The 13,978-nt window shown below is 46.4% G+C and overlaps 1 protein-coding gene and 1 non-coding gene across 5 annotated transcripts in view; both read right to left on the bottom strand.

The window, feature by feature from the left end:
• Positions 1 to 13,978, bottom strand: part of NRF1 (nuclear respiratory factor 1) — a 147,521-nt gene that overhangs the window by 3,404 nt on the left and 130,139 nt on the right. The window lies entirely within an intron of this gene.
• Positions 7,046 to 7,150, bottom strand: LOC114210714 (small nucleolar RNA U13). The gene has a single exon (XR_003609573.1). It is a non-coding gene; the product is annotated as a small nucleolar RNA U13 (small nucleolar RNA).

The raw sequence follows: 13,978 nt of genomic DNA, 5'->3' as shown, positions 1-13,978 counted from the left end.
GGGGCGGGGGGGAGACCCTGAAGTCCTGGCCTGCTGTGCTAGCCTACAGATCACCTAGCTGTGCCCTGCACCACCTGACAACCGGCTCTCACTCTTCAGGAACACAAGGTTGCAGACAATGGTCGGGGCGGGGGAGGAGCGGGGAGAAGAAAACAAAGGCCCCAGAACCCTAATATCCTCAGAGAAGAGATTTGTATCATCAAAATGGGATGCTTTTCTTAAAAAGGAATATGAGAAAAACTTTAAAATAAAGAATCTAATAGATGAAATACATTCCAAAGAAAGCAGAAGATAGTCAAGGAAATTTCTCAGTAGGAAAGATTAAAAGATGGAAAGGAGAGAAAATATGAGACCACAGGGGTCCAACCTCTGATAAAAGAGAATTCCAGAAACAGTAAAAAAAAAAAAAAAGGGTAGGAAGTTATCAGACACATTGTAAATAAATTTCTAGAGCTGAAAAACAAATTCACATTGAAAAGGCCCATTAGATGCCCAGCAGACAAGATTACAAAAGATCAAGACAATAACGCGCATCTTTGCAAAATTTCAGAACACCAGGGATAAAGCAAAGATCCTGAAAGATTCCGGAAAGAAAAAAAAAAAAGTCCTACCACAAAGAACTGGGAGTTGGAATATTGTGGGACTTCTCAAAAGCAAGCCTGGAAGCTAGGAGATGAAGGAGCAGATGCCTTTGAGTGTCTGAGAGAAAGTGCTTTCCAGCTAGAACTGTTTCCGGCCCAAGAAATGATACCGCTATCAATTGACTGTGAAGGCAGAAGAAAGGCATCTTCAGACCCGTAAGGGGTGGAAAAGCTGGCCACCCATGCATGCTTTCTCAGGAAGCTCTGAAGGATGTGCTCCAAAGCAACGAGACAGAAAACTACGCAAGAGGTGGCTGTGGGATCTAGGAGACCAGAGAACCCACTGTGGAGAGCTGTGGGCAGGCTGAGGGGCCCCGGACCAGAGTTCTGCAGCAGGTCTGAGAGCACAGAGAGCAGAGACCGGCATGACGACCTGGGCACGAGTACTGAGGGGGGTTTTCCGGAAGTGGGGTAGAACCGGTGATTACTACCTAAAACACAGAAGAGAAAAAGCAAGTAGTAACTGTGATAATATACTTGTCTTAGCAGTGACCAGCTTTTATGTAGTTATAATAATATAAACATACAAAGTGGGTTATCAAGAAATTGTAATAATGTCTCAACTCAAGAAATAACGATTTAAGACTTTTAGAGCAGGGAAGATACACACCAGAAAGAACGAGCATGAAATGTTGCCTCTAGGGTATAAAAAAAGGCCTTTTCGTCCTCTTTGACATTTAAGGCCATATTATCACTTTGCTGAAAATAAAAACTAATTTTAAAAAGAGTGTTTTATCAGAATATTTTCTAACGCAAAAAGAAACCCCCCCAAACAAAATCCATGTTATTTTACAATGTTAAATTATTATCTGTTTTCTAGAGGAAAGTCTTGCCACTTTGGGGACCCTATCTGATGATACAACATGAAACAGGCTCGATGTTTTGTTTCGTGACAGTCATTTTTGGAAATCCAGGCTCACCCTGCTGTGTGTTGATAGGAATGGAGGGCACGACCCACCCCCTGCTCACACTTGCCGCGCTGGGCCTGGAAGGAGGCGAGACCAGCCCACGCTCCCACACAAAGCTGAGAGGAGAGCAGGCGGAGGGCCCGGCACTGACCCCAGAATGCTGTGGGGTTCAGTTTCCCTCATCTAGACTTTGCATACGGCTCTTAAATGTCTCTAACCAATCCTCTTTCAGTTCACCTCTCCCTGCCACCTGAGAGATCTTTCTAGACCACGTCACGCCTCCATCTCAAACTGTTCAAATTCCATGTTAAAAAGGTTCCCAAAGGGGCACCTGGGTGGCTCAGTCGGTTAAGCATCTGCCTTCAGCTCAGGTCATGATCCCGGGGTCCTGGGATCAAGCTCAGCAGGGAGCCTGCTTCTCCCTCTCCCTCTCCCCACTGCTCGTGTTCTCTCTTGCTATCTCTCTCTCTCTCTCTCTCCCAAATAAATAAAATCTTAAAAAAAAAGGTTCCCAAAGCCTATAAAAAAATGTTCATGTTTGACATGGTATTCAAGACATCTCGTGCTCTGCCCTGGTCTAGCTCTGCAGTCTCGCCTCCATCCTTCACCACAGGCACTGTGCGCTCGGGGCACCAGCCTGGCTCCTCTCACCTCCCAACACAGCGGTCACACTCCTTCCTCTGGGCCTTTGCTCACATTGTTCACTACTGGGAGTCCCCAAACTCCCTACTCCTTCCCCTTTAAAGGCTGGTTCAAAAAAAACATATGTATAATGAAAATGAAATTCAAAAAAATATATAATGGAAATGAAATTTAAAAAACCCAAATATAATGGAAATGAAATTAAAACAAAAACAAATGCAAAAAAACGGGTTCCGTTGTCCCTCCTCTTGGAAGCTGGCCCCATCCCAGCCCCAGTCAATATTGACAGTGGCCCAGTGAGCACGGGCACAGGAGTGCATCATCTGGCGTGGCCAGTAAATGTGTGTGGACAGGACTTCCTGTTTGACAGAGGGCGACTTCAGGGCCAGGTGTGGCTCTGGTTCATGTGGTTTCCCACAGTGTGAGGTACAAGATGTGCCAGAAGGGCAACAGGCCAAGGGAGTCTATTAGTGGCCTCAGCAATGTGCAGCTGGGCCCTACCCCCTGGCCTCTAGACTCCAGGCATGGAGTCTACAACCCCTTCCACCTCCCCACTCTATTCATGATCATCATCGCTTCTGTCCTCTCTTCTGGTCACAAGAGGTGAGGCAAAACTCATGAGGCAACGAAGAATGTCCCCGGCAAAGCCAGGATACCTGTGTCCTCCTGCAAAGAAGCCAAATGTTGGCAAATAGCAGCTAACCTAGAAGCAAAGACCAGTCTCATTTCTTTACTCTCGATTCTGAGCCTGATGCAGTTCCAAAAGCTCCAAACTGGGGGAACAAGTTGCACCCTTGATAAATACAGGGACCACTGTGAGCAGGGAGACTTCCTCACGGTGAACCACCAGGCTGGGATGGGGGGGGGGGGGTCACAGGGGTAGGGGTGGGTAGAGACTTAAAGAATTGTCATAGTTATATCTCTGGTTTATGATATGTTTTCATTTCCTATGATGCAGGTCCACATCCAACACTGTTGTAACAAGTTTTAGTATCATGGAAGATTTGTTCCAGAATAAAATGGAGAAAAGGGCAAATGCAGAGATATCTATTGGCTGCCATTGCTATAACCAGAACATTCTTCTGAACACAAACTGATCCTGTTGCCTTCTTTTACAATTCTTCAGTGGCCCTCGGGGTATAGATCCAAATCCCCTTGCAGGATTTAAACCCTTATGTCAGCCCCTATCGTTCAGTTCAGCCTAGTGACCACGAATCGCCACCCGCTTTACACTCCAATCAGGTGAATGACCTGATTGAGTCCCCATGACATGCACACAACTGTCAGTTCTGCCTGGGATGATGTGCCGGGACTTGCTCCTTGAATGGGCTCCTGTTCTTCCCTCCACAGTAATAGTTATCGTCAGTCCCTCCTCCTTGGCCTTAGCCCCTCTTCTCCAGAGGTCCTGAGCCCTCTGTACTGGCCTCCATGGAGGCAGTGACCGTGTTCACCATCACTGTTTGCATGTCTTGTCTTCGGGAGGACTGTCAATTCCTTGAGGGATGGAGTCTCCATCTTTGAGTCCTCAGCAATCGGCGACAGCTCAGTAACGATTTCTGCACTCATGAAGGGAACCTGCCTTCTGAGGTTGCACAGGTGTCCCTTCCAGAGACGGGGTGATTGAAGTGGCCCAGTCTGAGGGTTATGAGGCAGTTTCAGAGCAGGAACTCCCAGTCCAGAGAATGTTCGAGTAAAAAGGACTACATTCAGGACTCATCCAAAGAAAACCACTTTTAAAGGTTTCATCTTCTGGGTGCGCCTGGGTGGCTCAGTCAGTTAAGCGTCTGCCTTCAACTCAGGTCATGATCCTAGGGTCCTGGGATGGAGTTCTGCATCGGGCTCCCTGCTCAGCGGGGAGCCTGCTTCTCCCTCTGCGCCCCACCCCCTGCTCGTGCTCTTTCTTGCTCCCTCAAATAAAATCTTTAAAAAATAAATAAATAAAAGATTTCAGGGATGCCTGGGTAGCTCAGTTGGTTGTGTCTGCCTTTGGCTCAGGTCATGATCCCAGGGTCCTGGAATCCAGTCCCACATCGGACTCCTTGCTCAGCAGGGAGCCTGCCTCTCCCTCTGCCTGCCGCTCCCCCTGCTTGTACTCTGTCTCTCTCTGTCAAATAAATAAATAAAATCTTCAAAAAAAAAAAAAAGATTCATCTTCTGTATTTCACTTCACGATCAGGGAAGGAATAAATTTGTCCTCTACAACTGCATGATGAAGCTGTCTTAAGAGTGAATGGTGACAGCAACTGCATCTCTGAAAAGCTTTACGGAGGGCAAAATTCCATGCACAGGGTCATTTCATAACCCCAAATGCCTTGAAATTCCAAGGCCATTACTTTCTACACGCGGTTTTAGTCTACCTCCACCTTAAATCTGCGCATTACCATCCTACTGTGGGGATTTTAGAATTTCGGAATCTCTCTCTCTCTCTCTCACAAACAGCCATTTTGGCATGGGATTAGATTAAATCGTCTCAGCGGCTCTGACCCAGAGGCCTTCCTGTCTACGGAGGGGCAGGGGGAGGGGCCGGAGGCCTGCAAGCCAGTGCACTAAGTCGGTGGCTGCCCTTGGAGGAGAGATGATTAAACGCTGAGGTACAGTAATCAGGCTGGGACTGTCCCTGCATCTGCTCAGCCCGGCCCTGATTAGCCCTAATCTAGAAGGCGTATGTTAATCCCAGTTTGTATTCTGGGTCATTTCGATTGATTAAGCAACAGGAAGCCCTTCACATTCTACTTTAAAGGCTGGGAGTTCTCTTTTTTTCTTTTCCGAGAGACCCTGTACAATCCTAGCAGTTTGTCTCTTAGCATTTGTATAGCACTTTGCAAAGCCCTCTTACATCCACTGTGTCTCATCTGGTTTTTGCTAAGACCCTAGAGAGCCGGCAGGGCAGGTGGTCCTCCCTGTCACAAACAGGCAAGTTCCTTTGGCAGAACCATGGACTTACCCTAAAGGCACATGTTATAAAGTCCTGAAGATTTAGTACCCCAGTCTCTAGGACCCCAGTATTTCAAAGCCATAAGAAACCTTAAAATTCGGGGTGCCTGGGTGGCTCAGCTGGTTGAGCGTCTGCCTTTGGCTCAGGTCATGATCCCGGGGTCCTGGGATCGAGCCCCACATCGGGCTCCCTGCTCCGCAGGGAGCCTGCTTCTCCCTCTCCCACTCCCCCTGCTTGTGTTCCCTCTCTCGCTGTGTCTCTCTCTGTCAAATAAATAAAATCTTTAAAAAAAAAAAAAAGAAACCTTAAAATTCATTCAGTTTAGTAAATCCCTTTCTTTTTCTTTTTAAACTCAAAAGTAAACAGATAAAAAGGTTATTAAAAAAAAAGTAAACATGAAGCAAGAGAGACTGAGTGGTCTTCGCCCCAAGATGACTGAGTTGTGGCAAAGCCAAGGGTCCAGGCTCTCGATGTGGGAGTCTTTCCATGCGCCCACCCACCTGACCATGGAAGACCCACCGGCAGGGACCTGGAAAGTGGAGGACTACTCTCTTTGGGCTCATCGCTGCCTCTCCCCTCAGGCTTCCAGCCAAGGTTTACGAAATGGCCAAACTGGGAAGAGGCCAGAGGTGCCTCGGGAGCCACAGGTCCCAGGCACAAGGATTTCCCTGTCCGACAGCAGTGAGACTAAAATCCCTGGAAGAACTGCTGGCTCCGGGACCCCATTTCCCTGTAAAAGGCAAGACCCGACCCTGCTCATTTCTCCCCTGCCGGGTATCACATACTCAAGCCCACATGGTCAAACACACTCCTCCCAGTCTTCCCCCAGGGCAGCAAGCGGCCCTCACATCCCTCCAGTTGCCTCGGCTGAAAACTTCACAGTCATCTTTGACTTCATATGCGGCACATCAGCAAATCCTGTCAACCTGCCCTTCACATATAAACCTGGAGTTCCGCCACTTCTCTTTGCTGCCTCCCTGGACAAAATCCTATCATCTCTTGCCAGGACTACATTTAAAAAAAAAAAATTTTTTTTTAAATTTTTTTATTAGAGAGAGACAGAGAGCATGTGTGCGGGAGGGAAGGGCAGAGGGAGAGGGAGAGAGAACCTGAAGCAGGCTCCACGCCCACAGGGAGCCCCAGCACAGAGCCTGATGTGGGGCTTGACCCCACGACCCCGAGATCATGACGTGAGGTGAAGTCAAGAGTCGGATGCTCAACCGACTGAACCACGCAGGCGCCCCGCCAGGACTACGTTTTATCTTTCTTTGTAATCGCCCGGTTTCAGCCCTTGCTCCACTATAGCCAGAGGGATCTTCGAAAACCTCCACATGACACGATGGGTATCAGGACAGCCTCTGAAAATTCAGATGCCTGGCTAGGTTGGTTCTGATGCAGCTCACACGCTTCAAAGGCTTCCTTTCAAGTCAGATGACCTTCTCAGGGAGGACACACAGGGAGACTGACCTCCGAGGTGGCCAGGCTTCTACTCAGAGTGCTCCAAGGAGACCCCTGCACAGGGTCCATTCTTCGAGGGACCTGTTCATCTCACCAGGGCCATCATTTCACACAAGGTGATCGTCTGCCTCTTACGTTTCCCCCCTTTCAGGAGAATCTCGATTTTAACAGATACTTCATTTTGAAAAATAGGTAACACAGAGAAGGCATAGTATGGGGCTGAAAAAAGTCAGTCTCCCTCCCAGAGGTAACCGCTGTGGCTAGTTTCTCGGCTGGCCTGTAGTCTACTAGATTGTGCATTTGGAAATGTGTGTCTGTGTGTCTGTGTATCCTCCCCATTTGAACAATGCACCTCGCTTTTTCGGGATCTTTACTTACAAGTATGAACAGAGTGGCTTTATTTTTTTTTTTTAGTGGCTGCAGAGTATTCCATTTGCATGAAGGTGCTTAATGTTTTTTCACGTCAGACGGGTCATGTGTTGCCGTTGTAACAAGGTCTGAGGGAGGCACACGGCACACAACAGCGTGAGCGCCCCCATCATCATGCTTATGAACTACAGAAGGATCTAGAGGTGCTTGATTTTGATTAATCAGTACTCGGATGACTCACACCTTGGCTTTCCAATCTTTTTGCTGTTGTGCCAAATGTACTGCAATTTCTCACAAATGCGAGGATAACTACCAAAGAGACAACTTCTTAAGAGGCGATTTATACTTTAAAATTTCCTAGGTGCAGGAATGGGGGAACTCTTAACTGTTCTGCTCAGCCCAGTTCCTTTCAAGACTCAAAATAATCTACCTCTAGTAGTGGGACTTAAGATTAAGGCATGATAAGTGACAGGGGAATATACTTTTGGACAGACATTTGTCTTCGAGCCTCTCATATTACATGGGTGGCAGATAATGCCATCACCTCATAAGCCTGGTCTCGTCTTCTAATACAAGTGACCATTTGCTCGTGTTAAGGGGCTTGGCCTTGTTGTCTGCGGAACAGGAGGCCATGAGGCTTACAGTGGTCTGTCTCTGACGGTGGCACCAGGGGAGGCTTTGTGGTAGACCATGGGCGCCAGTGAGAGTGACTCAAAAGGTTAGGGTCACAGCTTTGCACACTCTGTGAATTTATCATTCATGAGCTGATCTACTCTACTCCTGACCTCTCCTGAGGTAATGAGTTTCATCACTTACCTACTGTATAATGGAACACACACACATGTGTACGTGTGTATATGCACATATGCACTTTATTTACTTAGGGGAATTCATTTACTTTCCTCAAGACTAACTCTTTTAGTATTCTGTGATTTGATGAATATGTCTACATATCACAGTTCGCTAAATCTTCTTGAAATACCGTTTGGCAATGGCCATCCCAACCCACCAAAAAACCCACAAAACAAAACAAAAAAACCCCAACTTTTGATGGCTGTCTCCTAATGGGAAAAATAAGTCCAAATAGCTACTGGCTTGAAGGATTACATCAGCCTCTCCCACAAATGCTCTACATTTTCTCTTCATTACAACCACACCTGTCCCCTTAGTGTCCCCTCCCCACCACACATATTGCTCAGGCAGATGTCCTAGCACTATCCCCTGTCAACGCAAGTCCCATTCTTCCAACAATTTCCACATCTTTCCTGGAGTCACCCCGGACAGAACAGCCCACCAGGAGGTTCTTTCCCTCCTGTGATTTTCCTCCCTCCACCATTTGGCACCAGCTGTGTGCTAACCTGTTTCCAAGTAGTTATTGTTGTTCTCTGTATAATCTGCTTGCTTAGATTTTGGCAGGACGGTGTCTTTAAATACTGAGTAGCCCGAACATAGTAGATGCTTAATAATTAAATATGACTATAGATCGTGCTCCTCATGATTTTCAGAAACTCGGTCACATTCGTATTAGCCTTGGCCTCCACAGACTGAAGGCCTTGGGACTTTTCACTCTGTTCCCGGGTGCAGTGGGGATTTTCACAAGACTCTCAAGGCACTGTAGCCAAATGCCGTAAGGTAGTTCAGGTGCACTGTGTGTGAGGGTAAAACAGGCTGTTTTATTTCCATGAAAGGCTTGCCGGTCAGAAAGACTACACGTGACTCCTGGCTCTGCTGCCAAATGGCTTGTGAACCTCGCTTTCCTTAAATGGAAAAGGGCAGCTACTCATCTCACAGGGCTGTCGAGGGCTAGGTGTGCTGACGGAGGTGAAGTCTGGCACTGTGCCTGGCGCACAGTAGGTGTACCATAAATGTCAGCTACGTTTCAAAGATGACTCTGAATAAGAGGCTTGATGAAGTCTGGTGGGGTCACAGGCATTCGACTAAAGCTCTCAGCAAACAGAAATGAAAGCAGAGACAGCACAGATCTCCTTTCAGCAGTGATTTGTTCCTGCCAGGAAGCACATCATTCGCCAAAAGCCTTCAAAGATGTAAAGATTAGAGATAAAAGCCATGAAATCAGGGCAGAGGGACTGGGGGGCAGCTTCCTTTCTGAAACGCAGCGATGGGCAGAACTGGCACTGCGGCGGCACCCGGACGTCTATGGAATAGCTGCCGACTCAGGGCACTGGTAAATGAATAATCCAGGCAGAACCACTAATCAATGGTAAGAATGTTAAATATACGGTCAGGGGCAGGAGGATATGATGTCATCACTCTGATAAATTTCTCAACCCCTCCAGATAATAACGATATCATAGGCTCAAGTGCAGCAGAGCACAGAGTTATGCGCCTGGCCACGGTCACCCGGAACCAGACTGCCCTGCCCCCACCCCACCCCGCGACAAGATAGAGCAGGACAGACAGCCTCAGGAAGAATGGGCCTTTCATTTGCCCTCACAATCCGGGAAACCTTTGGGAATTGTTGTTTGCTGTAACTGAATCTTTCAGCCCAAAGGCCTTCCAAGTTGGTCATGGAAATATCTTTAGTTGGGAGAAAAATATTGATGGCTGTGAGAGAAAACCAGCTAAACAAAGAAACTTATCAAATGAACACAACATCTGGTGGGAGAGAAAGAGTTTTTTTTTAAGATACATTTATTTATTTTAGAGACGGAGAGTGTGTGTTGTGGGGAGGGCAGCAGGAGAGGGAGTCCCAAGCAGACTCTGCACTGAGCGTGGAGCCTGACATGGGGCTCGATCCCATGACCCTGAGACCACGACCAAGAGTCTGATGCCCAACCGACTGCACCACCCAGGCACCCGAAGAGAAAGAATTCTTAAAACCCAAAGGAAAAATTTACAGTATTAAAGCCTTCTGCAGTTTATGGATGTGAAAGCTAGCTACAGGTATCAGGAAAGTGCTGGCTTAAATGGGGGAACCAGAAAACTGTACCTAGAAAGGATAGGAATAAATAAGTAAAAAACAAAGCTATGAATTATATTACTTAAGTTAGTTCTGCAGTTTTTAAAGAGCCATCAAGCGCTATCTTCAGATGTTTCAAGGGGTGACAGGCAGGAGGTAAGTCCTTTAAAGTCTTATTTGCAGGCTTGAAAAAGAATTTACATCAGTGACTGATGTCTAAGGCAAGCCACTATTATATGAAGAAAAAGAGGCATTAGGTATGTACTGGTATAGAGATGGGAGAACATGAAAGGAAATCAGGGAAAGAAGCTAGTCGAATAGGCGGCTGGCAGATAAAGAGGCCGAGAATGACAAACAAGGACCAGATGGAAAAAGAGAGGACAGTCGCAGGGTCAAAAGGGGAAGATCATGAAAAGAACGTCAATATCAAATGAAAGGAGATCCAGGGAACCTTCCTGATACTAACACAAGGAGGAAACAGAGCAAAAGTATTTCTCTTCCAGTCGTTCTGTTCCTGTTATATTAGCTGCTTCTGGGACATTTAATCCTTCTTTTCCGTGTTTTCTAACCCCATGGCTTTTGGGTACATTTGAGGGATTTATGGATTAAAATATGTATTACACCTGGCGTACTGAGTATTCTCATAAAGCCCATAGCAGCCTCACAGGTGGCTTGGCGTAACAGGCACTCCTTGGCATACAAGGTTTTCTCCCCTCTTGCTAGACAATGTCACCCCTCTCGGAAAAACCACTTTCTTTGATAACTTCCATAGCAGAGATTCTGTCCTTTGCCTGATTTTTCAGACCACCAGGAAATTCCTCTTGCCCTCAATCCACAAGCCAAATGTTAAAATTAAATTCATTTTTACTTTATTAGTAAGTGTACTTCAAAACATATTTTGGAGGTAAAATTTCACAGTTTCCTTTTGAAACTATTGGAATGTCCAGGAACATTAATGAAGTCATGGTTTTGTGCTTCAGAACCACTGTGGTGTACTATCTTGCAGGCTGAGCCCCCAATGTAGGGTTGAACAAGCTGACTCCAAGGCCTGCTGATCTGCCCAATAGGGCTTTAAACTGAAAATGGCAGGAGGGAAAAGTGTTCAACTAAAGTCTGTGGGACATGTGTTTGCTCAGGAGGACATCTGATCTGACCCTTACAGAAAAGGGCAGGAGATGCCTAGTAAAATCCAGAAGAAATCCCTGGGAAGAAGGGGGACACTCAAGGTCCCCCAAGTGTGTACACCAGTAGATAGGGCATGAGCAATATGTAAAGTGTTGATTTTTTTTTTAGGATTTCATTTTTAAGTAATCTCTACACCCAACATGGGGATCGAACTTATAACCCCAAGATCAAGAGTCACATGCTCCACTGACTGAGCCAGCCAGGTGTCCCAAAAGTGTTGATATTTTTAAATAGAAAGAAGAAGGGGTTGGGGGATGGGGAAACTGGGGGATGGGCATTAAGGAGGGAACGTGATATAATGAGCACTGGGTGTTATATACAACTGACGAATCCCTGAATTCTACCTCTGAAACTAATAACACACTATGTGTTAATTAACTGAATTTAAATTAAATTTAATTTAAAAAATTAGAAAAAAATAAATAGAAAGCCGAGCCAAGATGATAGAAACCTTAGCGGAAAGTCACCATGCTAAGAATTTGCAGAAGTCAGATGTAGAAATGAATGCAAGAGCCAATCAGGAGTTACCCAGAGTTAGGAATGGAGATTTATTTATTTTTCTGTCATTATTTTCAGTTTTTTTTTTTATTAGGGAAAATTTCAAATAGGCACAAAAGGAGAGAGACTAGCACAAGGAACCCTGCCCCCACCGCCCCACGCCGCAAATGTACCCACCATCCCGCCCTCGCTTCTTCTAACCTAACAGGCGTAGACTGAGGCACAAAAGCTTCCAAGGATGTTCTACTATTTTTCAACCCCTCACATTTAGCACAATCTGTAGAGTACCATTTAGAAAGCAAACAAACACTAAAAAATTCTATGAGCACATAAAGAGCAGAATTAAATTGGCTTTTGGCAGTAAGACACCTGAAGACAGCAGGTTGGAAAGTAGAAATAAATAGTTAGGGGGTTTGATAGTCATAGAAAGAAATCTATCTCAATAAACTTCATTTTGTTCAGCCGTTTATGCTGCCTTTCCTATCTGGACTGTATCTAGCATAACCAAATTGATAATGGGGACAAGTTCTTTACAAAAGAACTCCAGCTTCTGCCAGAAAGTCAGAAGGAATGATAACACTAGAGGAATCTCCATGTTGTTATCTCTGCACAAAATCATCAATGGCTAAGACCGTTCGGGTGGCTGGAGGACGGGCCGGGGAGCAGAGGGCTCTAACATCCATGCGGGATGCAGCGCCTCTGGTACCCTACCCTGTGGCCGCTACCTTCTTTCGCCAGAGACAAGCCCCCATGATGCTCGGTCAGCCAGACAGAGTCTGACAACACAGAACTTTCTCTTTCTTTTTTAAGATTTTATTTACTTGTCAGAGAGAGAGAGAGCACAAGCGGGAGGAGCGGCAGACAGAGGGAGAAGCAGGCTCCTCGCCGAGCAAGGAGCCCGACATGGGGCTCGATCCCGGGACTCTGGGATCACGACCTGAGCCGAAGGCAGACGCTTAACTGACTGAGCTCCACAGGTGGCCCAACACAGAACTTTCAAAAAAGCATGAGCAAGACGGGCCCCCGGAATGTGGTGCGGAGGAGCAGCATCAGAACACCGCCTCCCCTGTACGCCCTGGTGCCCGGCGTACAAAGCCATCCCAACACCCTCCCACGGAGGGTTTTACAAATCCTTCGGTAACCGTGCCAGCACACCAAGTGCCAATGGTGTGCATGTTTATAAAAGGTGATCTCAGTCAGCTCTTAGTTAAGCCGAAGGGAGGGTCAGCCATTTCTCCGATACCTCCCCTCTAAACTGGAATTCATGATGTACTTTTCTTGTAGCAGACTTACTTTCCTAATAATGTCTTCCTTGGGCTAATATGAAAACTAATTTGTATTCCTTAAGTACCCAGCAGCTGGGTTGGGGGGGAGGGAGGAGATGGTCCGGGCTTACGCTGGATTGTTGGGAGAAACTGTCTAAGGATTTAAAATGTGTCATGACTCATTTGCATGACAGAATCTGTATGTGGCACCTGAGAGTTGTCTATATTTACATTTATAAAATGGACAGCTACTCTGTCTTATAGGGCTGCTGTGAGGATAAGGAACATTATAGTTACAAAGTTTAAGTTCTGGAGAAAAAGGACAAGATCTAAATTTGAGGTGGTTTTGTTATTTCACATAGGTTTCCTCTCGGGAGTCAAAGCTACCATGCAGTGGCTACCAGAGGCAGACAAATGGAGGAAGCAGATTCAAGATCCTGCCCTTGGGCCCCAGAGCTGTTAGAAATGGAAGGTGCCGCCAGCTCAGTGGTCCACCCCAGAGTGTCATCGGCACTCCGCGTTGTACACAAAATGAAGAATTCATATACACACCCTTGGCCCTTGAGCATTCGCTCGTTCTCGTTAGTCAGAAAACTCTCCAGTCAAACAGCAGGGCCGTGAAAGCTTAAGGAGCGGAAGACCAGGGAGTAGCCAGCTGAAAGTGGACCTTCCTAAAATTAAAGTCCTTTCTCATGGTTATAATTCATTACTATTATTTTGGGTGTATGTGAGGGGTGGGGAAAGGACATGAGATTCTTGGAGGAAAACAATGTTTTTAAGGTGGGAAGATAAAGACCACAACCTAAGCAATATGGCTGGAAGGGGTTGTTCCAAAAACATCCAGGCAAATTCCAAATTCCCTCTTTCCCCTCCAACAAAGCTGAAACAGAAACTCCAAGGCTGGCAAAAGCAGTCAAGAAACCATTTCAAAACGTTCAGACTAATCTCTAACACAGTGCTGTCTACCAGAACTCACTGTAAAGACGGCCATGTTGTATTTGTGTGCTGGTCAATATGGTGGCTGCAGAGCACATGAAATGTGGCTAGGAGGACAGAGGAGCTCAATCTTTACTTTGACTTTAATTAAAGTTTAAATAGTGCAGCTCTAAAACCTTTCCCGAGCTTCCAGTGAGCCACCTCCACAGCATAAACATGCC

The sequence above is a fragment of the Eumetopias jubatus genome, unplaced genomic scaffold (genome assembly GCF_037043125.1).
Source record: "Eumetopias jubatus isolate StellerSeaLion01/CBP00866 unplaced genomic scaffold, mEumJub1_p1.0 scaffold_14, whole genome shotgun sequence".
Lineage (NCBI taxonomy): Eukaryota > Metazoa > Chordata > Mammalia > Carnivora > Otariidae > Eumetopias > Eumetopias jubatus.
This window is presented reverse-complemented; position numbering and strand designations above follow the sequence as displayed.